Here is a 23793-nt window from a genome sequence, read left to right as displayed (position 1 = left end):
ACTATACAAAGTTTAGGGGAAGGAAGGGGATTCAGTGAGACAATTATAAGAAAAATATATACAAAAAGCTATAGATTTTCTTCTATCGGCAACAACGAATTAGGAAGTTTAATGGAAAAATACTATTTACCCTAGCAACAAAAACGACATAAAGTTAAGGAGTAAACTTAAGAATCTAAGAAAGTGCAGGACTTATTAAAAAAAATCTCAAACATTTTCTAAGGAACACTTTGGAGAGACGAACCTTGTTTCTGGATGAGAAACACAATACTTAAGAATATTCGTTATTTCTAATGGAATCGATAATTGAATGTAATTTTGATTAGAATCTCCAAGGAACATTTTTGCCTTTTTGCTTGTACATGTGGACAGAATGAATCTAAGGAAGAATAAGTAAGAGTAGCTGAGAAAAACCAGAGAGAAGGGGTGCTGGGGGGACTTGAGCTATTAAGGGCACATGATAGAATAAAATCAGAGCAATAGGGCATCTGTGGTTTAGTGGTGGAGCGGCAGCAACCCGCAAGATGACCCACAACTGAGGAGGCAAGACAATGGCCCTTTGGAGCAGTGAAGGGGCTGGGGGCCGGGGGCTTACGACGTGGCTGGAGGCAGGAGTCATCTTACCACCGAATAAATCCCAGAAGGGAGTGCAAAACACGCACCAAAAAGTCTTTGAAAAGGATGGATGAAGTGATGAGGAAATGTCTCCTGTGGTTACCAGATGACAGCTATGCCTTCTCCTGTAAGGCCCACCCCACCCTCAGGCATGGGTACTGCTACAGTTCCCACCTCACACAGGAGGACACTGACCCAGCGTAGGTAGCTTGTCCAGGGGGCTCAACTAGCAGCCAGGTGGCACGGCTTGGGGTCCACACTCTTTTTTTCTTTTTTAAAAGATTTTATTTATTTATTAATTTGGGAGACAGCACAGGAGCACAAGAGGGGTGGGGGCGGGCAGAGGGAGAGGGAGAAGCAGATTCCTCGCTGAGCAGGGAGCCTGATGCGGGACTCGATCCCAGCACCGCAAGATCATGACCTGAGCCGAAGGCAGATGCCTAACTGACTGAGCCACCCAGGCAGCCTGGGGTCCACACTCTTGATACCTGGGCACCCATGGATGACACTTCCTTCCAATAAAAACAACATGAGCAGATTGGGAGCAGACCAAGAGCCAGATTTTCCAATATATGATCAAGACTTCATATATTTTTAAAAAGATTTTATTTATTTGACAGAGACACAGCGAGAGAGGGAGCACAGCAGGAGGAGTACGGGAGGGAGAAGCAGGCTTCCCGCCGAGCAGGGAGCCCGACGTGGGGCTTGATCCCAGGACCCTGGGACCATGACCTGAGCCGAAGGCAGACGCCTAACGACTGAGCCACCCAGGTGCCCCAGGATTTCATATTTTTAAGGTTTAAAAATTTTGATGGCCTGCTATTAGGTGTGCAATGTTTATAATTGTTATAGCTTCCTGCTGTATCAAAATTTTTATTAAGATATCATGTCTTTGTCTCTCTTTTGGCCTTATACAAAGGCAAGAAGGAAAGACCAAGATCCTAAGTTTTGATGGTGAAAACATGACAATAATAAATTTTTGTAAGCCAAAAAAAAAAAAAAGATATCATGTCTTTTGTCTCTTGTAACTGTTTTTGAATTAGAGTCCATTTTATCTGATATTAGTATGGCCACCCGGCTCTCTTCTGGTTCCTATTTGCATGGAATAACATTTTTAACCTCTTCGTGTCTCTGGATGTAATGTGAGTCTCTTGTAGACAGCTAACTCTGGAACAGTGCAAGGGTCAGTGGTGCTGACCCCCTCCCCACACAGTTGATAATCTGCATATAACTTTTGACTCCCCCAAAACGTAACTGCTAATAGCCTACTGTTGACCAGAAGTCTGACTGATAATAGAGCAGTCAATAGAGGCATATTGTGTGTGTGTATTATGGATTCTTACAACAAGGTAAGCTAGAGGAAAAATGTTGAGGAAATCATACAGAAGACAAAACACATTTACAGTACTGTACTGTAAAAAAATCTGCATAGAAGTAGACCTGTACTGTTCAAACTCATGCTGATCCAGCCACAGTTGGACTGTGGGTTTTTTTTTATAATCTGTTCTGCCAGTCTCTGTCTTTTGATTGGAGAGTGGATTTGTTTACAATTAAAGTAACAACTGATAAGGAGAGATTTCTGTCACTTTGCTATTTGTTTTCCATATACCTTATAGCTTTTTGTTTCTCATTTTCTAAATTACTGTCTTTTATTTTTGTTGATTTTTGTAGTGAAACATTTACATCTTTTCCTCATTTCTTTTTGTGTATAATCTTTAGGTATTTTCTTAGTGGTTACCATAAGGGTTATATTGAACATCCTAAAGTTATAATGCTCTAATTGGAATTTATACTGGTTTTATATATATAAAGCCAGTATAAATTCAGTATGTATGTGTGTATATATGTACATACACACATATACTGCTGTCACAAAACTATATCTTTATACATTGTGTGTTCAAAGCATAACCAAATATTATTTTTAATGCATTAGTTTCTTAAATTGTGTAAAAAAATGTGGAGTCACATACCATTACCACAGTAAATTAGCTTGTATAATTGCTCATGTGTTGATCTTTACTGAGACCTTTATTTCTCCACATGGCTTCAAGTTACTGTCTAGTGTCCTTTTATTTCACCCTACAGGAACCCCTTCAGCATTTCTTTAGGTCAGGTCTAGTAGTAATGAACTCCCTCAGCTTCTGTTCATCTGGGAATGTTTTAATTTTACCCTCACTTTTGGAGGACAGTTTTGCTAGATATAGAATTTTTGGGTGACAGGGTTTTTTTTTTTCTTTTTCTTTTAGCATTTTGAATATTATCAGCCCACTGTCTCTGGTCTCCCAAGTTTCTGATGAAAAACCTGCTGATAATCTTATTGAGGATACCTTGAATATCATGAGTCACATCTCTTTTGCTGATTTCAAAATTTTGTCTTTGTCTTGGTTTTTTGAGAGTTTGATGATGATATGTCTCAGTGTGAATCCCTTTGAATTTATCCTACTTGGAGTTCATTGAGCTTCTTGGATTTTATGTTCATGTCTTCATCACCTGGGAAGTTTTGAGCCATTATTTCCTCACCTAATTTCTCTGCCGCTGCCTCTCCCTCTTCTCCTTCTGGGACTCCCATACCATGCATGCGGGTTCTTTAGGTTCTGTTCACTTTAATCTTTTTTCTTTCTGTTCCTTAGACTAAATAATCTGCATTGTCTTATCTTCAGCTTCACTGGTTGTTTCTTCTATCTGCTCAAATCTGCCTTTGAATTCCTCTAGTGAAATTTCCATTTTAGTTATTTTATTTTTCAGCTCCATTATTTCTTTTTGAATTCTACCATGGATTTCTCTTTATTGATATTTCCATCTTATTCAGACATTGTTTTCTTGGCTTCTTTAACGCCTTCCTTTAGTTTTTCGAGCATCTTTAAGATGGTTGTGTTCAGGTCTGTGGCCACTAGGTCCACCATCAGGTCTTTTTCAGGGATAGTTTCTGTTAGTTTATATATATATGTTTTCCTTAGAATGGACCATACTTTCCAGTTTCTTTGTGCTTTGTGATTCTTTTGTTGAAAATGACATTTAAATCTGATAATGTGGTATGTCTGGTAATCAGATTCTTCTTCTTCTCTAGGGCTTGCTGTTTTTGTTTATTTATTTTCTTATTTTATTGTTGTAGGCTGTCTCTGTGCCAAGGATCAGCCTGAAGTCTAAGTATAAGGTGTTCTCAGGTGTTTCCTGAGCATACATCTTCCCTGAACGTGTGCAGTGCCTGTCTAATTTCCCCCATACATGCAGTTGCATTAGAATGTCCTAATCTTCAATGTCTGGCTCCCCAAAAAAGAAAGAGAAAAGTGAATAGGGAAAAAGGGTGCCAATACTTTAAATCCCCTGGAGTAAATTCAGCCAGAGAAGGAAGGGAGGGGCTTGCAATAATGGGAAAAGATGAAACAACAATGGCAACCTCCATGGGTTTAAGAAGAAAATATCATAGAAAGTATCTTCTCTGATCACAATGGGATGACGTTAGAAGTCAATAACAGAAGGAAAAATGGAAAATTCACAGAATTGTGGAAGTTAAAGACTCACTTTTAAACAATCAGTAGATCAAAGAATAAATCACAAGGGAAATTAGAAAATACTCAGAGACCAATAAAAATGAAAATAAAACATGCCAGAATGCATGGAACACAGTGAAAGCAGTGTTTAGGAGGAAATTTACAACTATACATGTTTTCATACAAAACCAAGAAAGAGCTCAGGGGCACCTGGGTGGTTCAGTCGGTTAGGAGTCCAACTCTTGATTTCAACTCACGTCATGATCTCAGCGTTGTGAGATCGAGCCCTGAGACGGGCTCTGCACTCAGCAGGGAGCCTGCTTGAAGTTCTTTCCCTCTGCCCCTCCCCCTGTTCATGCACAGGTACAGCAGGCACGTTCTCTCTCTCTCTAAAATAAATTAAAAAGTCTTTTTAAAAATTAAAAAGAAAAAATACAAGAAAGAGCTCAAATCAACAACCTAACTGTACAGCTTAAGGAACTGGAAAAAGAAGAACAAATGAAACCCAAAGCTAGCAGAATGAAGGAAATAATAAAGATTAGAGCAGAGTTACATGAAATATATGACAGAAAAGCAACAGAGAATAACAATGAAACCAAAAGTTTGTTTTTCAAAAAGATCAACATCGACAAACCTTTAGTGAGATGAACTAAGAAAAAAAGAGAGAAGACTCAAATTACTAAAATCAGAAATTAATGTGGGGACATTACTACTGATTTGAGAGAAATAGAAAGGATCATAAGCGAGAACTATGAACAACTGTACACCACCAAACTGGATAACCTAGGTGAAATGGACAAATTCCTAGCCGTGCAAAACCTCAAAACCATGAAGAAATAGAAATTCTGAACAGATCTATAGGGAGTAAGGAGATTGAATCAGTAACGGAAAATCTCCTGACAAAACAAAAAACAAACCTAAATCTGATGGCTTCACTGGTGAATTCTACCAAACACTTAAAGAAGAACTAACATCAGGGGCGCCTGGGTGGCTCAGTCATTAAGTGTCTGCCTTTGGCTCACGTCATGATCCCAGGGTCCTGGGATCGAGCCCCGCATTGGGCTCCCCGCTCCGTGGGAAGCCTGCTTCTCCCTCTCCCCCTCCCCCTTGTTCTCTTTCTCGCTGTGTCTCTCTCTGTCAAATAAATAAATAAAATCTTTAAAAAAAAAAAAGAAGAACTAACATCAATACTTCTCAAACTTTTCAAAACAAGCTGAAGAGGAGGGAATATTCCCTCACTCATTCTATGATGTTGGCATTACCCTAATGCCAAAGTCAGACAAAGACACTACAAGAAAAGAAACTACAAACCGATATTCCTACTGAACACCAACACAAAAATCTTCAACAAAATATTAGCAAACAGAATTCAATAGGATAGTAAAAGTATTAAACACCATGAGCAAGTGGCATTTATTCCTGGAAGGCAAGGATGAATCAACATATGAAAATTGATCAATGTAATATAATCCACATGATCTCAAAAAATCTTTTGCTAAAACTTAACATCCTCTCATGATAAAAACACCCCAAAACTAGGAATAGAAAGAACCCACCTCAATATAATAAAAGCCATATATGAAAATTCCACAGCAAATATCATTCTCAATGGTGAGAGACTGAAAGCTTTTCCTCTAAGATCAGGAACAAAGCAAAGATGCCTACTTTCATCCCTTCTATTCAACATAGTACTGGAAGTCCTCACCAGAACAATTAGGCAAGAAAAAGACATAAAAGACACTCAAAGTGGAAAGGAAGAAGTAAATTATCCCTGTTCACAGATGATAGGACCTTACATGTAGAAAACCCTAAAGATCCCACAAAAGGAACTCTTAGAATAAACCAACAGAGCAAAGTAGTAGAATACAAAGTCAATACACAAAAATCCATTGCATTTCTATATACTAACAATGAACAATGCAAAACAATTCAATTTACATTAGCATCAAAAGAATAAAACATTTAGGAATTACCTTTACCAAGGAGGTAAAAGATTTATTCACTGAAAACTATAAAATCTTTTTGAGAGGCATTAAAGAAGATATAAACAAATGGAAAGACAGTCCATGTTCATGGATTGGAAGACAATATTAGGATGTCAATACCACCCAATGTGATTTACAGGTTTAATTCAATTTCTATGAAAAGCCCAATGATGATTTTTGCAGAAATAGAAAAAGCCAAAATGAAATTTGTAAGAAATCTCAAGAAACCTTGAATAGCAAAAACAATCCTAAAAGAGAAGACCAAAGCTGAGGACTCACACTTCCTGATTTCAAAACTTACTGCAGAGCAACAGTAATGAAAACAAAGTGGTACTAGCATAAAGACAGACATATACACCAGTGGAGTTGAACAGAGTCCAGAAATAAACTCTTGCATATACATTCAAGTACTTTTCAGCAAAGGAGTCATGATCATTCAGTGGGGGATAAGACAGTTCTTTAGAACAAATGGTGTGGTGAAAACTGGGTATCCACAAGCAAAAGAATGAAGTCGGACCCTTACCTCACACCATACACAAAATTTAATTCAAAGTGGATCCATGATCTAAATATAAGACCGAAATCTATAAAAGTTTTAGAAGAAGTATAGGGCAAAAGATTCACAACATTGCAGTTGGCAATGATTTCTTGGATATGACACCAAAAGCACAAGCAACTAAAGAAAAAAATAAGCAAATTGAACTTTATGGAAAATAACACATTTTGTGTATGAAAAGACACTATCCACAGAGTTAAAAGGCAACCCTATAGAATGGGACAAAGTCTTTGCAAATCACAGATGTGAACAGGGATTAGTGTCCAAAATATATAGAGAACTCTTAAAACTCAAAAACAAAAACGTGATTCAAAAATGGACAAAGGACTCGAACAGACCTTTCTCTACAGAAGACATACAAATGGCCAATGGACACATGAAAAGATGCTCAACATCACTAATTATTAGAGAAAAACAAATCAAAACTGTAAGGATATCACCTAACACTCATTAGGATGGCTAATATTAAAAAAGCCCCAGAAAATAACAAGTGTTGGAGGATGTGGAGAAATTGGAAGTGTTGGTGGGAATGTAACATGGTAGGAACTCTGTGGACAACAGTATGGTGGTTCCTCAAAAAAATAAAAATAAAATTACAATATGATCTAGCAATTCCACTTCTGGCTATATACCCCCTAAAATTAAAAGCAAGATCTCAAAGAGATATTTGTATACCCATCTTCATTGTTCACATTAGTGATTATTCACAACAGGTAAAACAGGGAAGAATCCAAGTGTCCACTGATGGATGAATGGATAATCATAATGTGGTACATTCACACCAGGGCATACGATTCAGTCTTAAAGAGAAAGCACATTCTGATACCTGATCCAACATGGATGAACCTTGAGGGCATGATGCTCAGTGACAAAATGACAAATACTGTATGATTCTAATTATATGAGATGCTTAGACTATCTAAAAATTCATAGAAAGTAGAATGGAAGCTTGCAGGGAGGGAATGGGGAGTTAGTGTTTAATGGGTAGAGTTTCCGTTTTTCAAGATGAAAGGAATTTCAGAGAAGAATGGAGGTAACAGTAGCACAACAATATGAATACCACTGAACTCTACACTTAAAAAATGGTTAAGATAATAAATTTTATGTTATGTGTATTTTACCACAATTTTTAAGAAAACTGGGGGAAAAAGTTCTTACAGATTAGTAGAACTGAGCACTCATTATGAACATGGGGGAAATCGTAACCAGGCAAATGGTCAGTAATCAAAAAATGCTGAATGCACAAAAATCGAGGACGTGCAGACAGACCAACAGCACACCATTCCTCATCTAGGACACTGGCGTACAAGAAAGGAAAAATGAACAAAACCAAACCGCAGTACAGTGGGCTGTGCAGAATACTGGGGTGCCTCTTCACTTTTCTGGTGAGTATCTGACTGCAGGCATGAAAGCCTCGACACTTTTCAGAGCTTTAGACCCAGAGTCTGCTCTCCTAGCAGCAGGGGCCCCTTACAGCTGGATGCCCGCCCTCCACTTGCTTATTTCAGCCACTGCAATGGGCCACCACGAGGCTGACCACCGGTGTGGTGTGGAGTGCTGACATGTTTAGGTCAGCGGGGAGGGTGTGCACACAGTCTGTGGAGAATGTTGCTTTATGATATGGCCTGATGCCTGCACTGGCCCTAGGGTGGGGGCTGGGCTCCGCCAGGCGCTGTTCAGTGAGAAGCATCCCAGGACCCTTGCTTCTCTGCAGGTGTGCCCCACACCAGGGTTCCCACCCCGCGCCCCCCACCCCCTGCCGGCTTTGCACAAATGTGTGAAAGAAGCCAAAGAAAGGACTGATCCACTGAAACGTGGAAAGAATCAAACTATTTGTGGTTTTCTTAAAATAATCACAAGAGGGGCGCCTGGGTGGCTCAGTTGTTAAGCACCTGCCTTCAGTTCAGGTCATGATCCCAGGGCCCTGGGATCCAGCCCTGCATCGGGCTCCTTACTCAGCGGGGAGCCTGCCTCTCCCTGTCCCTCTGCCGCTCCCCCTGCTTGTACGCTCTCTCTCTGTCAAATAAATAAATAAATCTTTAAAAAATAATCACAAGAACTAAGTTTTTCCAGCATCATAAAGCATTTTGTGCGTGCAAACATAGTCTTCCCACACTCTGTGCCCTTGGACACCCTTAGCAGTCCTGGCAGGTAGGAAGGTCAGGTGCTATAAAGCCCAGCCTGATTCTGCAGATGAGAAAATGCTGGCCGGGGTACGGCCGGGCCACACCCTCTGCCACGGCCCCAGCTCCTTCTCCCAGGCACTGGCCGTCCCTTCTCTGACCTGGCCCAGCCCACGGAGCTCGTCTGAAGGCCTCTCTGCTGCCCACAGCTCCCCTGCCGGCCAGTGATGCAAAGGCACTGCTGGGTGTGACAGGCGCTGACCATAGCAGGGACCCGAGCTCCGTCCAACCAGGGGGCCCCGTGGCATGGGCCTGACTCTGCATGTTGCCTTCCCTGTGGCTTCCCGACAGACTCCCCCAACAATGCCCCCCCCCGCCCCCTGCCACGGGCTTTGCTGGCCTCCCAGGTTACTTTCCTTAGCAGAGGGTGGCAGCTTCACAGTGGCCAGAGGGGCCCAGGGGCCCATCAAGACCTGAGCCCTGCCGAGGGGACACACCTGGGCCCCTTGTAACCACCTGCTCTAGTCTGGCCTGGGAGACTGCGGGCCACCTAGGCTGGGGGCTCAGGCCCACTCCCCGGCCCTACCCTCCTGCCTTTGGATGACATCAGGAAGGCAGAAAACAAGGAAGGCAGACAGCGTCCCTCCTCAGCCCCAAATGCCTTTTTTGTTGTTGTTAAACAAATAAAAGACCACCTCTGGGCCCAAACTCCTTTATTGGAAGAAAAAAATCAGAAATCTGTGGATCTCACGCTTACTTCTTTTGGCTATTAAACTAAAAGTGAAGCTCCTTTCCTTGGGGACAGTTGGGTGGATCAGGGGTGTGGGTGCTCCAGCAGCGGTGTTCTCGCTGGGTATGGGGGATGGTGCCCCATGTGGGCCCTGGGCAGGTCGCCCGCACACCTGAGGCACCACCCTGTGTTTCTTGCTGTGTTGTTATTAACGACAGCAGAGACCTCGCAGGGGGTGGCCCACCCACCCCCACCCCAAAGCCATGCTCTGAGTGTGCGGGCCCCTAGGGTTCTGCTAAAGTGAGTGAGGAGTCCGGGAGGGTGTGGGGTCTGGCCTAGCCCGGAGCCATCACAGGTTCCATCGGCCTGGGCTCTGGCTTCACCCCGATGCCCACCATGCAGCCCCCTGCACATTTTGGATGTGGGGGGGAGATGCCCAGTGGGTCACTTCCAGCCTCAGAGGAATGGGGGACAGGCTGGGCTCCTGCTGATTCCGGGGTGGGGTAAGGTGGGGGTGTGACCTGTCCTCTCCACTGGGGTGTCAGAGAGCCTCTGTCACCTGAAGAGTGCCTGGGAAGCCCTGGAGAGCTCACTCTAGCCACGGGCACACTGCATCCAGAAGAAGGAGGAAGAGCCTCTCCCTCTTGATCCCAGGGGAGGGGGGCCAGCTCCACGTGAAAAGGGCTGGTCTTCCCGCGGGGGTGACTTGGGCTCCCCAGCCCTCTGAATGTGATCTCCAGGCCAGAGATAAAACCAAGTCTCCCAGGAACCAGCCAGGGGTCCGACTGCAGATGCTGAGCCCTCGGGGCTATTTGGTGACCCAGTGGTGGCGGTGACGGTGGCGAAGGCTCCCCAGCCGTCCCAGCAGACAGCTCGAAAGCTGTAGAGTCTCTGCATGGAGCCCTGCATCGAGCCCAGGAACAGGGAGGAATCCCCTCCCCCCCCCCCACCCGGCCCTGCCCCAGAATGGGCCAAGGAGGGGGCGGCCAGAAAGTTAACTCAGTGGCCCCTGGTCCCAACGCGCGACGCTCCCCTAAGGAGCGCCCTGGGGAGCTCTGAGAGAGGGCAAGTGGCTGCAATGGGGCCACCAGGCCGGCGTGGCCCCCACGCCCGGCAGCCCGCGGGACACTCGCTGCCACAGGGGAGACCAGTCTGCCCTGCCTGGGGGAGGTCCCCGCCCGGTCACAGCCCGCCACTGCGCGGCCGCGGCTCCAGGCGGGTCCCGGGCCGGCGGAGCGGCGCTTACCTGACCCCGGAGCGCGCCGGGCGCCCTGGCGGGACACGTCTAGAGGAGCTCAGGGTCCTGGCCGCCGAGACGCGGGCTCCGAGCGGGCAGGAGGGAGGGGTCCGCGGCGGGGGCCGCCCACTTTATACCAGTCCCTCCTCCGCCAGGGCCGCGCCCCGACAGCGGGGACCAGCGGGAGGCGCTGCGGCCCCGCGGATGGCCGGATGGGGGGCGGGGAGGGGGGGCGAGGGTCCCGGGGCGGAAAGCGGTGGGGTGAGACGAGGGGCGGGATACCGGGGGAAATGGAGGGTGGGGTGGGGTGGATTAGTGGATGGAAGCGAGGGCGGTGGGGTGGGGCGGAAGGGAGGGGTGCGGGGGTGGGGGCGCTGGGGTGAGAGGAGGGGCTGGGGGGGAATGGAGGGTGGGGGGTGGACGAGTGGATGGAAGTGAGGGCGGCGGGGTGGGGCGGAGGGGAGGGGTGCGCGGGTGGGGGCGCTGGGGTGAGAGGAGGGGCGGGACGCGGCGGGGGATGGAGGGGCGCCACCAGGACGAGGAATGCGGGAGGGAGGTTGGAGGGTCGGAGGGGGACACGGGAGGCGACTGGGATGGGGCGGGACGAGGAGGCGCGGCCAGGGGGGCGCGCTGCACCTCTCCTTGAACGAGTCCGACGTCAGCACCGCCTGCATGCCCGCCGGCGGGTTCTCCCAGCCCTCCGCGCCGCCCTGCCTCACGGGTAACCCCTGGACCGCATCCTGGCCGCTGCTTGGACTTCAGGCCCCGGCCTGGCTGCCCCTGCCCCATTTCCAGGGAGACCTGACCTGGGATGTTGGGAGTCGCGCCCTGCACCTGGACTGGCGAGGGGGCCCTGGGACGCGCCGCGCCCCTGGGTGGAGCCACGGGTCCTCCTCCCCCGCAGCGTCCCCCTTGCTCGGGCTTTGTCCGGAAACGCCAGCTCCAGCTCCGCGACCCTGCGCGTCAGAACGCGTGTCCGCGCCCTGGGCTCGCTGCTCCCCTGGGCCGAAGAGGGCCGCGGTCAGATGGTTGGGGGCAGGCTGGGAAAGGGCAGGGGGGCCAGGACAGTGGGAGCCTCAGGTGCTCTGGGCAGGAATGAGGGTCTGGAGGTGCAGGCTGAGGTGTCCCCTCTTTGCAGGAACCCCACAGATGGGCTTGGTGCTGGGCCCTGAGGCCACCGTGTTGGCCTTATAGCAGAGTCTTGGAAAGGGGGGCGGTCTCTGGCAGAGCTGTGGTGGGGATTCCTGCTCCCCACCCTGGAGCAGCAGACGCCCAGGACCAGGGTCCTCATTTAGGTGGGGTGCAGGCAGGGCTGAGCAGCGGCCCCTGGGCTCTGGGACAGTGGGGAGGTGTAGCTCCATCTTAAGAAGAGCTGTTTTGGGTGCCTGGGTGGCTCAGTTGGTTGGGCGACTGCCTTCGGCTCAGGTCATGATCCTGGAGTCCCGGGATCGAGTCCCGCATCGGGCTCCCCGCTGAGCGGGGAGTCTGCTTCTCCCTCTGACCCTCCCCTCCTCTCATGTACTCTCTCTATCTCATTCTCTATCTCAAACAAATAAATAAAATATTAAAAAAAAGAAGAGCAGTTTTGCAAATCTCTGATTTAGCCCCACCCCCCCCCCCCAAGAGGAGAGACGTCCCAGAGCTTCTTGGTCACCTGTGTGTGCCCCAGGGGCTGCCGTCTCTGCATGCATGCCTTCTGGTCTTCCTGACCATTTCTTTCCATCTGCACCCTGAGTCTAGTGCACCCAGCTCCCATGGCCTGGTCAGGCTATAAGGTGGCTGAGGGCAGGGGTCTAAGGAGGCAACTTTGTGTTTTCAGGGAGTCCAGCCATAGACCCAGGCTATTCGAGCAGAGGGAAGCAGTGTCTCCTAGGAGGAGGGTTAGGCCACCCCTGCAGCTGCACAACACGACGCCCCTGCTCTCATGTCCAGAGGGCCTGCAAGGTGTGCCCTGTCCCCAGCAAATGGCCTTCCACCTGCTCCTGGCTCCCAGAGCCCCCCTTGGCCTGGCGCATAATCTGTGGCCACTCTGCCTCCCCCTGCCCACCCTGCCCAGGCGGCACCAGTCTCTCCTCTCGTCCACCACAGTGTTTTTCTGTGTGCAGCGGATGCCCTGAGCCAGGGGCACGGAGGAGGGTGTGTGAGTGTGTGTCTGTGTGCACTTGTCAGCACCACACCTTGACAAGTATGGACTTTGTTCCCCCAAAGAGACCTACAGCATTTCCTTGGGTGACTGGATTCGTACCCAAAGTATCTCATGGCTTCCCTGTTGGAGGGAAGTTTTGGGGCCAGGTCATAAAAGGGATCTTGGCTAAAGTGTTGGTCACAGGAGGACCCTTAGTCGTTTCCCTGGTCCCCAAGTGTGTTATCGTAATTCCCATACCTGGCCATTGGAGTGACCGGGATCCAGCTTGTGTGGTCATGGACATGGTAGTGGGGAAATCCAGGGGAACTTGGACGCTGCCCCCTCTACAGCCCAGAGAGCAAACCACAAACAATACTGTGCCCTGGAGGTGGAGACCTGGAGGATGCAGGGGTGGTGGGCCTCGCAGAGACTGGAGAGCGACAGGTCCTGAAGACAATCTATAGACCACTGAGGTTTAACCAAGTAGCTGCGCCACCTCCTCTTCTGCTGTGCTGGGCTTGGAATTCTGGTGACAGCAGATTAAGGAGGCCTGGGTGTTCCTGCAGGCAGAGGTGGGGTAGCTCTGGAAATCTGAGGTGCAGAGGGATACGGAGGGGCACCCGGCTCACCTACCTCAGCCAGGTGTCCCAAGTCCGAGGGTCTGTCTGTGCGAAGGGCCTGCAGAGTTTGGTGCTGGAGGCTCACGGCACCCCATATGGTTTGTACTATTCTGTGTCCAGAGAGGAAGCCCATCCAAGGTCGCATGACTGTGCCATTTTGCTGCTTTTGACCATGTTTGTAGGGAGATGGCTCAGATGGTCTGGAATTTAAAAGACCTGCGGTAACCCACAAAGATGTGTGGGAGCATCTTGTACTGGGGCCGTTGGCCCACGCTGGCCCGCCTGCAGGACGGTTAAGGAATGCCGTTTCCTTCTCTGCCCACGTGTACTCAGGTGGAGGGAAGCCTGAGTGGTTATGAGTGGACAGGCTCTCCGTGGCTTTCTCATGCTCTGTCTGTCTTGAGGGACTGTCCTGGGCGGTGGGGCTTTGCTCTATGGCCCTAGAAATGTATTTCAGAAGACGCTTGCGTACCTTTGCTCACTCAGGGGGTTGAAGGGTAACGTTCCCCTCCTCCACCCCAACTGCTCTCCACTTCCTCCAGGGACATGAAAATGTTACACAACCCACCTTCCTGGGGCACTGGGTGGCTCCGTCAGCTAAGTGGCTGCCTTTGGCTTGGTTCAGGGCCCAGGGTCTTGGGATCGAGTGCTGCGTCTCTCGTGGAGCCCCGGGGACTGGCAGGGAGTCTGCTTCTCCCTCTGGCTCGGCCCCCCACCCCCCACCGCTCGTGCCCTCTCCAAATAAATAAATAACATCTTAAAAAAAAATAACCTACCACCCATGGGAAACACGTGGGAGTCAGTGTGTCACGGTGTGGGTTACCGTTGGTGATGGAGAGTGGGCTTTTATTTTTTTTAAAGCCAAAGCTACTTCGTTAGTCCCAATAATCCCTCTGGGTCTTGGGCGGCTGAGTGTTTTATGTAGGTCTTCCAAGTGTATGACTGCACTTGGGTGCTGGAGAGCTTGTTGTCCGCATCTCCAGGGAGCCAGAACACAGGCCGGGCAACTGGGCAGGGCCTGCAGGGGCCAAGAGTACCAGGAGGCAGGGAGGTCCAGGGACACATGCTGGTGGAGGGGAGCTGCCCCCTCGGTGGCAAGGGGCTGAGTGCTCCCAGTGGATCTGTCCCGGCAGGGCGGTGCTCCTGAGGGGCCCTCTCTTCCTCTGACATTTGGCTTTGGGCAGGTGGTCATTTCTTGGAAAGTGAAGCCAGCCTGAGAGCAGGAGCATTCCAGTGTGGCACCTGCGACTCTTCCCGTCCACACCTGACCCGGTCAGGTTCTGCTGGTGAGAGTCTCACCCAGGACACGGGGGCTCATGGGGGAGACCAGGTGAGGGGAAGAGGTTCTGGTCCGGGAAGGGGTTCTTTCCCCTCTGCCACCTCCAGCTGATTGTAAACTACATGAAACTCGTTTATAAAATGTTTCAAAATATTTATGACTCGTGGGAAGCTCCTCTTAACCAGCTGTGCTTCACTGAATGGAAAGGGTCCCCCGAGCGTCACGCGCCTCATTTCCCTGCTGGCCCAGGAAGGCCACACCGACACACTCCAGGGGCTGGCCCGCCTGGGTGTGAGAACACTGCAGAGCCCTACCCCAGAGCCCTACCCTGGGGCTTCTTACCAGGGGCCTGCTCCGGGAGGCAGGGTCGCAGCGAAACCTTGCCTGCATGCATTTTCCTGGGAAGAGGCCACAGGTTTCTTCGGATTCTCAAAGGTACGTGTAGTTTCAGAAGTACTATACATTTTCAATGAACTGGGACACACGAACCACACACAAATCATACTGCTGATGTTTCCGTGGTGATTCGGGAGGTCTGGGGGTGTCCTCCTCATGGTGACCCCCCACCACCTCCACCCTGTTATCTGTTTCTCCATAACAGACCTTCCCTGCACTCAGTGGGTTAAACAACAACCATCTTATTTGCTCATTTTTGGTGGGGTGACACTTTGGGCTGGGCTTCGCCGAGTGGTTCCCCTGAGCTCATTCAGGTGACAGTGGTTTGCAGGAGGCTTGCAGGACGAGGGCGATCCAGGACGGCATTGCCTACAGATCTCCCAGGCTGGCTATCAGTCAGGGCCTTGCTGTGGCCTCTCTAGAAAGACAACTCAGCCCCACTGACGTGGGGGCCATATTACCACAGAATAAGAGCAGAAGCTCACAGACTCTTGAGATCTGGGCTCAGGAGCGACACCATCACTTGGCCACAGTCTGTGGGTCAAAGCAAGGCAGAAGGTCAACCATGACTCAAGAAATGGAGACACAGACTCCAGCTCTTGATGGGAAGAGCTGCAGGGATTATAGGACCATCGTTCGTCTACACCACCACCTGCACTACCACTACCCTCTCCCACTGCCTCGTCCATCAGCTTCACCTCCCCTCACCTTCCTCTCCCCAGGCAGGCACTGACCGTTGAGGGGCTAGGATTTTAGAAAGATGTAGTCCCTGTCCTCAGAGGTCTTGCCATGCAGATGAAGGTAAAGGGCGTATTCGTGATGGATAAATAGTGGTATTGGAAAGGCTGTGAGGCACATCATCATTCTCCTCGCTTACACTCACAAGCCCTTGAGGGAGACAGGCGGGCAGAGGTTCTGGCGTCTGGGACTCTCCCATTTTGGGGCAGGCAGTGGGGTCTCTGATGCAGGAGACGATTGTGCCACCTGCAAGAGTGTGCTGTTTGTCAGTTCTGCTTACTTTTCTGTGCCTTTTAAATTTTTGCTAATTTTAAAATTTTACTAGTGGTTGGCATTAAACTTTTGTAATAGTGAGACTCCCCCATCCCATCCCAGACGCCAGAACCTCTGCCCGCCTGTCTCCCTCAAGGGCTTGTGAGTGTAAGCGAGGAGAATGATGTCTTGCTTCACAGCCTTTCCAATACCACTATTTATCCATCACGAATACGCCCTTTACCTTCATCTGCATGGCAAGACCTCTGAGGACAAAGGCTACATCTGGCATTAAACTTTTGTAATATTTATTTTTTGGGGAGCAGATAATGCACGTTCATTGTTCAAAATTCATAAGGTACCACAGGGCATGGGGTGAAAAGCAGACTTCTCTCTCAGCCTATCCTGCAAGGTCTGGCTGGGAACAATCATCCCAGGTTCACTTACGTGGCCGTGGCAGGTCTCAGCTCCTGTGGCCAGAGGCATTAACCTCCCCCCATAGTTCCCCCATGCAAGCATGGCAGCTCAATGCCCCCAGAGTGGGAGCTGAGAGAGACAGAGAAAGAGCCTGCGAGAGAAGGCAAGAGAAGGGGACAGAGGTCTATCAAGAGAGACGCCAACATTTTTTGGTAAGCTAACCTCAGGATTGACCTATCACTTTTGCCACGATCTGCTTGTTGGAAATGAGTCTGGGGTCCAGCCCACGCTCCAGGGGCGGGGTTACACTATGTCATGGATACAAGGGGCAGCTTCATGAAGGTCATTTTAGAGACTGCTTACCATCATTCCCTTTATTGTTCTGTTTAGTGTGGGTCTGCCGGCCATACAGCTTTCAGTATTCACCTTTCTCAACGGCTTTTTATTAAGCCTTCAGGTTTGAAGGTTACTTTCCTAGGTGAGAATTCCATTAGCCATTACTTTCTTTTCATTTTCTAAAGATGACATTTCATTGTCTTCTGGCTTCCAGAATCGTGGAAAATCTGTCTTTTCTTCATTCCACTGAAGATAATATGCCTTTCTTCTCTGGTTGTTCCTAAGATTTCCCATTCTCTTTGGCTTATGACAGTTTTACTGTGATGGACCTACTGTGCTTCTCTCTGCACTTACCCTGCTTGGCATGGGTAGATTTCTCTTTCAAATCTGTGGAAAGATGTCTTTTATTGGTTTTAGAAATCCTTTAGAAAATCTCTTCAAGTACTGCTTCCACTCCATTCTGTCTGTATTCTCCATTTGGGCCTTTGGACATTTTCAAAGTCCCCCATATACACCTCACGCTCTTTTCTGTTTTTGATATCTGTTCTTAATTTGTCCTTCAGTCTTGCCCATTTTCTATTGACCTATTTTCCAATTAATATATCCTCTCTTCTGCTTTGTTTAATCTACTGGTAACCCCAATCCTTTGAATTTTAACTATCGATTATTGCATTTTTTAGTTTTAGAATGTCCATTTTCTCTTCAACTTACAGATTACAGTTCTCTTATTCAGTTGTCTGTCTCATCTTCCACTTTCCTGAGATATTAATCACATTTACTTTAAAGTCTATCTATGACAACTCTAAAATCAGGGCCTCCTGTGCGTCTGTTTCTCTTGTTTGTTCTTTCCCATAGAGTTGTGTGGTCCCATCTCTTGACCAGCTTGGTGATTTTTTATTAAATGCTGGACATTATATGTGAAAGATTGTCAAGGTCCTGCTTAGTGTTATCTTTTTTTTTTTTAAATCAGATTTAATTTTATTTTGGTGGGCAGTTAGTGTAGGGACAGATTGGCTTTTCCAGTCAGGGGTTATGATTTGAATCTAGGTTTATCTGTGTGAAGATTGGGCTGTTTTCAGTTCTTCCTTACTCCTGGAACATAACTTTCTAAGGGACCCAGTTGAGAGCCTGGGATGTTTATGTTTAACCAAGGCTCTTGTTCCTTTGAGTGTCCTGAATTCTAGGTGTTATCTTCCTACCACTGAGAGATGGCAAAAGCTATGTTATGCTTTTTTTTTTAAGATTTTATTTATTGATTTATTATTTATTATTTTTTAAAAGATTTTATTTATTTATTTGACAGAGACAGACACAGTGAGAGAGGGAACACAAGCAGGGGGAGTGGGAGAGGGAGAAGCAGGCTTCCCGCAGAGCAGGGAGCCCGATGCGGGACTCGATCCCAGGACCCCAGGATCATGACCTGAGTCGAAGGCAGACACTTAATGACTGAGCCACCCAGGCGCCCCTAAGATTTTATTTATTTATTTGAGAGAGAGAGAGATAGTGCATACATGTGCATGAATGAGGGAGTAAGAGGGGGGAGGGAGAGGGAGAATCTCCAGCAGACTCCCCACTGAGCTCAGAGCCCAACACAGGTCTCGATCTCATGACCCTGAGATCATCACCTGAGCCAAAATCAAGAGTCAGAAAGTTAACTGGCTCAGTCATTGGCTAGCAATGCTGGCTAGGATAGCCCCTATGCTATGCTTTTTTTTTAAAAACAGACTTACTGAGGTATATTTTGCTTAACAAAATTCACCCTATTCAGGTATGTAATTCAGTAATTTTTGGTAGATTTACTGAATAGTATGATCATAAATCAGTTGTAGAAATTTTTCATCACCCCATAAGACCCCTCATGTCCCTTACAGTTAAGCCCTTTTCCTCCAACCCAGGAAATCACTGGTCTAATTTCTTTCTTTATATATTTGCCTTTTTTTGGATGTTTCATATAGAATTCTCTACATTATTGTTCGAGAATCAATTCTCATCATGTTGATGGTTTGGTGGATTTGCTGATGTTTCTTTGTGCTCTCAACTAAAGAAGAAATATGATGGCCAACGTTATGCCAATATTTAGACAACTTATATGAAATAAACAAATGCCTTGAAATATACAAATCATCTAACTAAGCCAAGAAGAAATAGTCCTATGTTTATTAAAGGGGTTGGAATTGACTATCTGCGAGGGCTGCACTGGGGAGTTCCAGCAAACATTTAGGAAAGAAGATAACACCCATCCTAGATAAACTTTTTCACAAGATAGAGGAGAAGGAAGGGAACATTTCACCGCTCATTTTATGAGGCCAGCCTTACTCTGAAACCCAAACCAGATAAAGATATCTCTGCCTGTCTGCCTTGTGTGGCTGGGCCTGTCTCTATCTGGGAGGACGACCAGGCACAGTCCAGTCCCAGCCAGTCCGTCCGGGGAGAGCCATGCCTCTGGCTGGCCCGTGATGATCGTGGTCAGGATGGTGCTGTCAAGGCATCGAGTTGTGCAGGGCACGGCACTGGGCTCCCACCGGGGCTCTGGGATGCTGGCTTCATAGCCCGGTGCCAAGTGAACCCTTCCATGTAAGCAGCCTTGCAGGGTTCCAGGGCCAGTGTGGTCTGGGTCTTGAACTCTCCGGCAACTTCTCAAGCTCACTGGTGGTGTCAATATTGCGTCTTGTTGGCACGATCACGTGCACACTTTGTCCAGCTGAACCCAGGGAGGCACGTCCAAGTGTCCTATGTGGAGAGAAGAGGAGAAAACCTGTCATTGGCTGAAGACGGGCCCAAACTGCATCAATGACTGCTAATAATCCATTTCTGATGGACTTGATCCTCACATTATTACAAGTGTCTACTCACGCTTGGTGGCAAAACCAGGGGTGCTTGCTTGTATGTTCCTCATTTTCCCAACTCCCACCTAGCATGGGACTTGTCCCCATCTGGACTTACCTCTGCTCTTCTTACTGAATCCGTGACCCCCGCCAGCTCTATTATGTTATCTGCAGGGTCAGAGCCTCATCTGGGTGGTAGCCACGTGCCCCCCACGCCCCAGCATGGCTTTGACCCGGCCCCCCAGGACAGCAGAGGTGTGCAGATGCTGAGTACTGGGCACACAGGAGCAGACCGTGCCCACCACCTCCCACGAGAAGTCCCAGAGGTGATGGTGACCACAGGGTGGGCTGTGGGCAGAGCTGGTGACACATTGCTTGTGAGTAGTGGGAGCCCAGGAAATCCGAGGTTTGTTCCAGCTTTAGGAGGCAGGGGGGATGTCACAAGGTTCAGGACAGGGCACTGGGTCCTCTTCCAGAGCTGGAGTTTGAGGCCTGAGGCCAAAGGTGACCTGGGGTGTGTCAGGACCCAGAGAACAGACAGCAAGTCGGGTTGCTGTGGCTAAGATGCCAACATGGGGAGGGGTCAGGAAGCAGAGGGCCCCCCGGGCACCAGGAGCAGTGTGCACGCAGCCAAGTGTAAATGAGACATTCCCTGAGAATTAGGAGCACCCCTGGAGGGGGCCCTTGGACTCACCTGGGCAGGGACGCCTGTCTCACAGCTCGACCCCTCACCCCGGGCTGGGACTCTAGGACTCTGGTGCAGGCTTCCCTACAGTCAGGAAGGGGGGGCACTTTAACGGCCTGTCTGTGCCCTGCTGTGCTTCTGCAGGAGGCTGACTCTCTTGAGGCTGCCCAGACCCCCCCGCCCCGGTTTGCACTCGTGCGGCCCCTGGCCCCCCTTCTCTGTGGGCTGCCTCTGGGCGGGAGCCTCAGGACATCAGCCAGAGAAGGATCACTTCCTTTGGATGGACCCAGTCTCTGGCAGGAAGAAAATTTTAAACGGTCTGACAAATCAAGCCCTAACCGGAACCAGCTTGACCAAAGATGAGCAGTGCTGAGACCCAGAACAAACGAGCAGCGTGGGTGAATTCCTACATTCAGGGGGCGAGCCAGCGCTATGGGTGCTGACTGGGGCGGATTTGCCAGTTGGAAGGGACTTCAAGAGAGCCCTGATTCCGGGCTCAGGGTAATCATGGGTGTGGGGTCTTCTGGAAAGCTACAGAGCCTGTCAACTTCTCCTCGGGTCAGGGACTCCCAGGTCGGGGTGGGGGTGGTTCGCCGTGGCGGCTGTTACCTGCACTCCAAACCCACAGCCTCTCCTTGTGTGCCCTGAGTGATGTCCAGCCCCCGAGCGATGTGTGGGCCCTGCCTTGTCATGAGCACAGGCCCACATGGACGTGGTCCAGGCGAGGCCAGCAACGTGCCGCTCACCCTCCCTCCCTCTACCCACTCCATTATTCCACACACTTGACCCTCCGCGTGTGTCGCCGTGGTGGCAAGTGCGGGAGGGCCCATCTGCAGGTGAGGCAGGGTCTCACGAATGAACAACCTCAGCTGGGGACGATGCTCTTCCGCCCGGAGAACCCGACTGGTGAAGAAGCCCAGTGGCCCTTATGTCACCTTTTCCAAGCTCCGGTCCTGCTGGTGAGTGTCTGAAGGGTCCCTGCCTGTGTGTTCCCCAAAGGAGTTTGGGCCGTGGGCCTGGCTGCCCTGTCCCCTTTGGAGTGGCACCAAGGCCTGTGCCCATCACTGAGTCTGAGCCTGGACCCTGGCAGAGCCCCCCTCCGGCCGGCTCTTCCTGGAACACACTTTCTACCAGCTCTGGTAGAAGCTTATCAGGGAAGCCCGGCCACCTGCCCCGCCCTAGGCCCCCGACAGCCTGTCATCTCACTTGGCCTGTCAGCTGACCTGGCCTCCCCTTCTGAGTGGACACAGAGGCCCACCTGGGGGCAGCCCTGGCCAACGGGGTCCTCCTCAGCCTTCTCTCCCCGCTGGTCCACACGCGCCCCTGCGGCTGGCAGTCCTGGGCTCAGTGCCGGGTGACTTGGGCCCAAAGGGCGAGGACCCGCTGGTCTGCCCGGCTTTGCCCTTGGGGCCTGGCCTACCGGGAGGGGCGGGCTCGGGGTGTCTCTGGAGAGCTGGCAGCCTGGACTGGAGGTCAGACGAGGTGAGAGGGGCAGGCAGCTGCTGGTGGTTGCGGAGGACACGGCAGTGCCTGGGAATGAAGGTGGTGGATCCGGAGCAAGTGGGCGAGGGTCAGTCCCTACGGGAGGAGAGGCCAACCACCGTCCGGGCTGCTGGCTCCAGGACCGAGTGCGGCCTCCCAGGGGCCCCTCCCCAGTCTAGTCTCGGTTCCTGCACCCTCTGATCTCTGCCCACACACGGCACCGACTCGGAAGCCAGGTGCTCGGACCCCATCCATCTGCTGCGCTACCCCAGGCCGACCACTCACTCCCTGGTTGCCTCAGTTTCCCCACCTGGACAGTAGGTGAGCATGTCCTATGAGACTGTGAGATGGAGCAGGTGCTCCCCGCTGTCCCTAAGAGCAGGAGAGAGGACATCCCCACTCAGTGAGCCACCAGCGGGAGGCCTTATCAGTTAGTCCTCTACTTCTGGTCAGGTTAAACCCGCAGCCCTGGAGGTCAGGGTGCACCTGTCCTCCCCGCCCTCCCCCCACACACTGGACACTGCAGAGGCGTCCCTGGGGCGGCTCCTCTTTCCTGCTCCCGATGTGGCACCCACAGAAGAGCTATGGTGGCTCCCGGAAGGCAGGTAGTGTATGTGCTGCTCACTGGCCCGGGCAGCCCCGCTGTCTGGGGCTGGAAGGCGCTGGGGCTCTGAGCGAGCTGCGGTTGGCCCGGGCAGCATGGGCAGGGGGCGTGCCAGGAGCCTGGGCGCCAGAGAGGGGGTGACTGGCCAGCCCGCAGCAGGGACCCCAAGGCAGGGCTCCTCCCCTCCCTGCTCTGGGCCCACTCCTCCGTTCCCCGTGCAGGGGCCAGCCGGGTGGGGGGCTCCCATCCATCCCTAGCCCACTGCTCAGGGAGACGTGGCCACAGTCCCTCCCCCGGGGCAGCTGAACTGGCCGTGGCGATTCCCGTGGTGACACACTTTCCAGAAACCGGGCAGTGAGCTGCATTAGTCACTCGGAGAAAATGTTCCGAAGGTGGTCGGGTCCAGGTGAGTGCGTCACAGCAAATTTATCAGAAAGAAATGTGGCTGTTGGTGAATAACTGTGGAAACAAGCCCCACACCTGCTGCCAAATGGACCCTCGGTGTCTGGTGCTCGGTGCGTGGGAGTCTCCTCCTCTACCCCCTTGTCCCACAGAAGCCACTTTAGGCCCCAGGAGGAGGTCTCTGGGGGCCTTGGTGTGCACACCACTCCCGCCTCCTGGCCCTGGCATGCAGCTGGGTCCGGCCCCTCCTATGGCCACTTGGGGCCACCACGTCGTGCCTGCCACGTCACACCCACCACGTCACGCCTGCCACGTCACGCCTGCCACGTCACACCTGCAGGTGTGATGAAGCTCGCCAATCAGTAGACCTCAGGATGAGGTGACCTGGGTGGGCCTGACTGTGTGGCCCAGCCTTCACAGAGCAGTTTTCTCTGCTGGAAACAGGAAAGGAAGCCTGAGGGATGGGGAGCCCCAAGGAATTCAGGGTGAGGGAGGTGGGGGTTCTCGTGGCTGAGGTGGGGGGGCCCCCAGCTAATAACCGGGCCAGAAGACCTCCTCCTACAGCCGCAGGGATATAGGTGTGGCCAGTGACCCAAATGAGCTGGGGAGAGCGTTCTCCTTGCAGCCTCCCAATTGGACCCCAGCCCAACCATCACCTTCACGTCGACATGTGAGGATCCGCTGAGCCCCTGGCTGCTCAGCTAGAGTGTGGGCTAGGAGTGGGTGCTCCGTCCAGTGTGGAGTGAGTGGGAAACAAATACACTTCTGGGGGTCCCCTCCTGCCACGCCCAGGGGCACCATCCCCGAGCAAGGCCGGCAGCATCTCCACACTGCCCTGCATGTTTAGCCGCGGTTTTGTAGCCCTGCTGGACAGTGCCCCGCGGAACCCCCA

At 50.6% G+C, this 23793-nt stretch overlaps 1 protein-coding gene across 2 annotated transcripts in view; it reads right to left on the bottom strand.

Moving 5' to 3' along the window:
• COL6A2 (collagen type VI alpha 2 chain) overlaps positions 1-10902 on the bottom strand; it is a 33695-nt gene extending 22793 nt beyond the window's left edge. For both annotated transcript variants that reach the window (XM_027586099.1, XM_027586100.1), the window contains exon 1: positions 10750-10902. The gene's annotated coding sequence lies outside the window, so the exon portion shown is untranslated. The remainder of the gene's footprint in view (positions 1-10749) is intronic.
• Positions 10903-23793: the final 12891 nt, after the last annotated feature.

The sequence above is a fragment of the Zalophus californianus genome, chromosome 1, assembly GCF_009762305.2.
Source record: "Zalophus californianus isolate mZalCal1 chromosome 1, mZalCal1.pri.v2, whole genome shotgun sequence".
Lineage (NCBI taxonomy): Eukaryota > Metazoa > Chordata > Mammalia > Carnivora > Otariidae > Zalophus > Zalophus californianus.
This window is presented reverse-complemented; position numbering and strand designations above follow the sequence as displayed.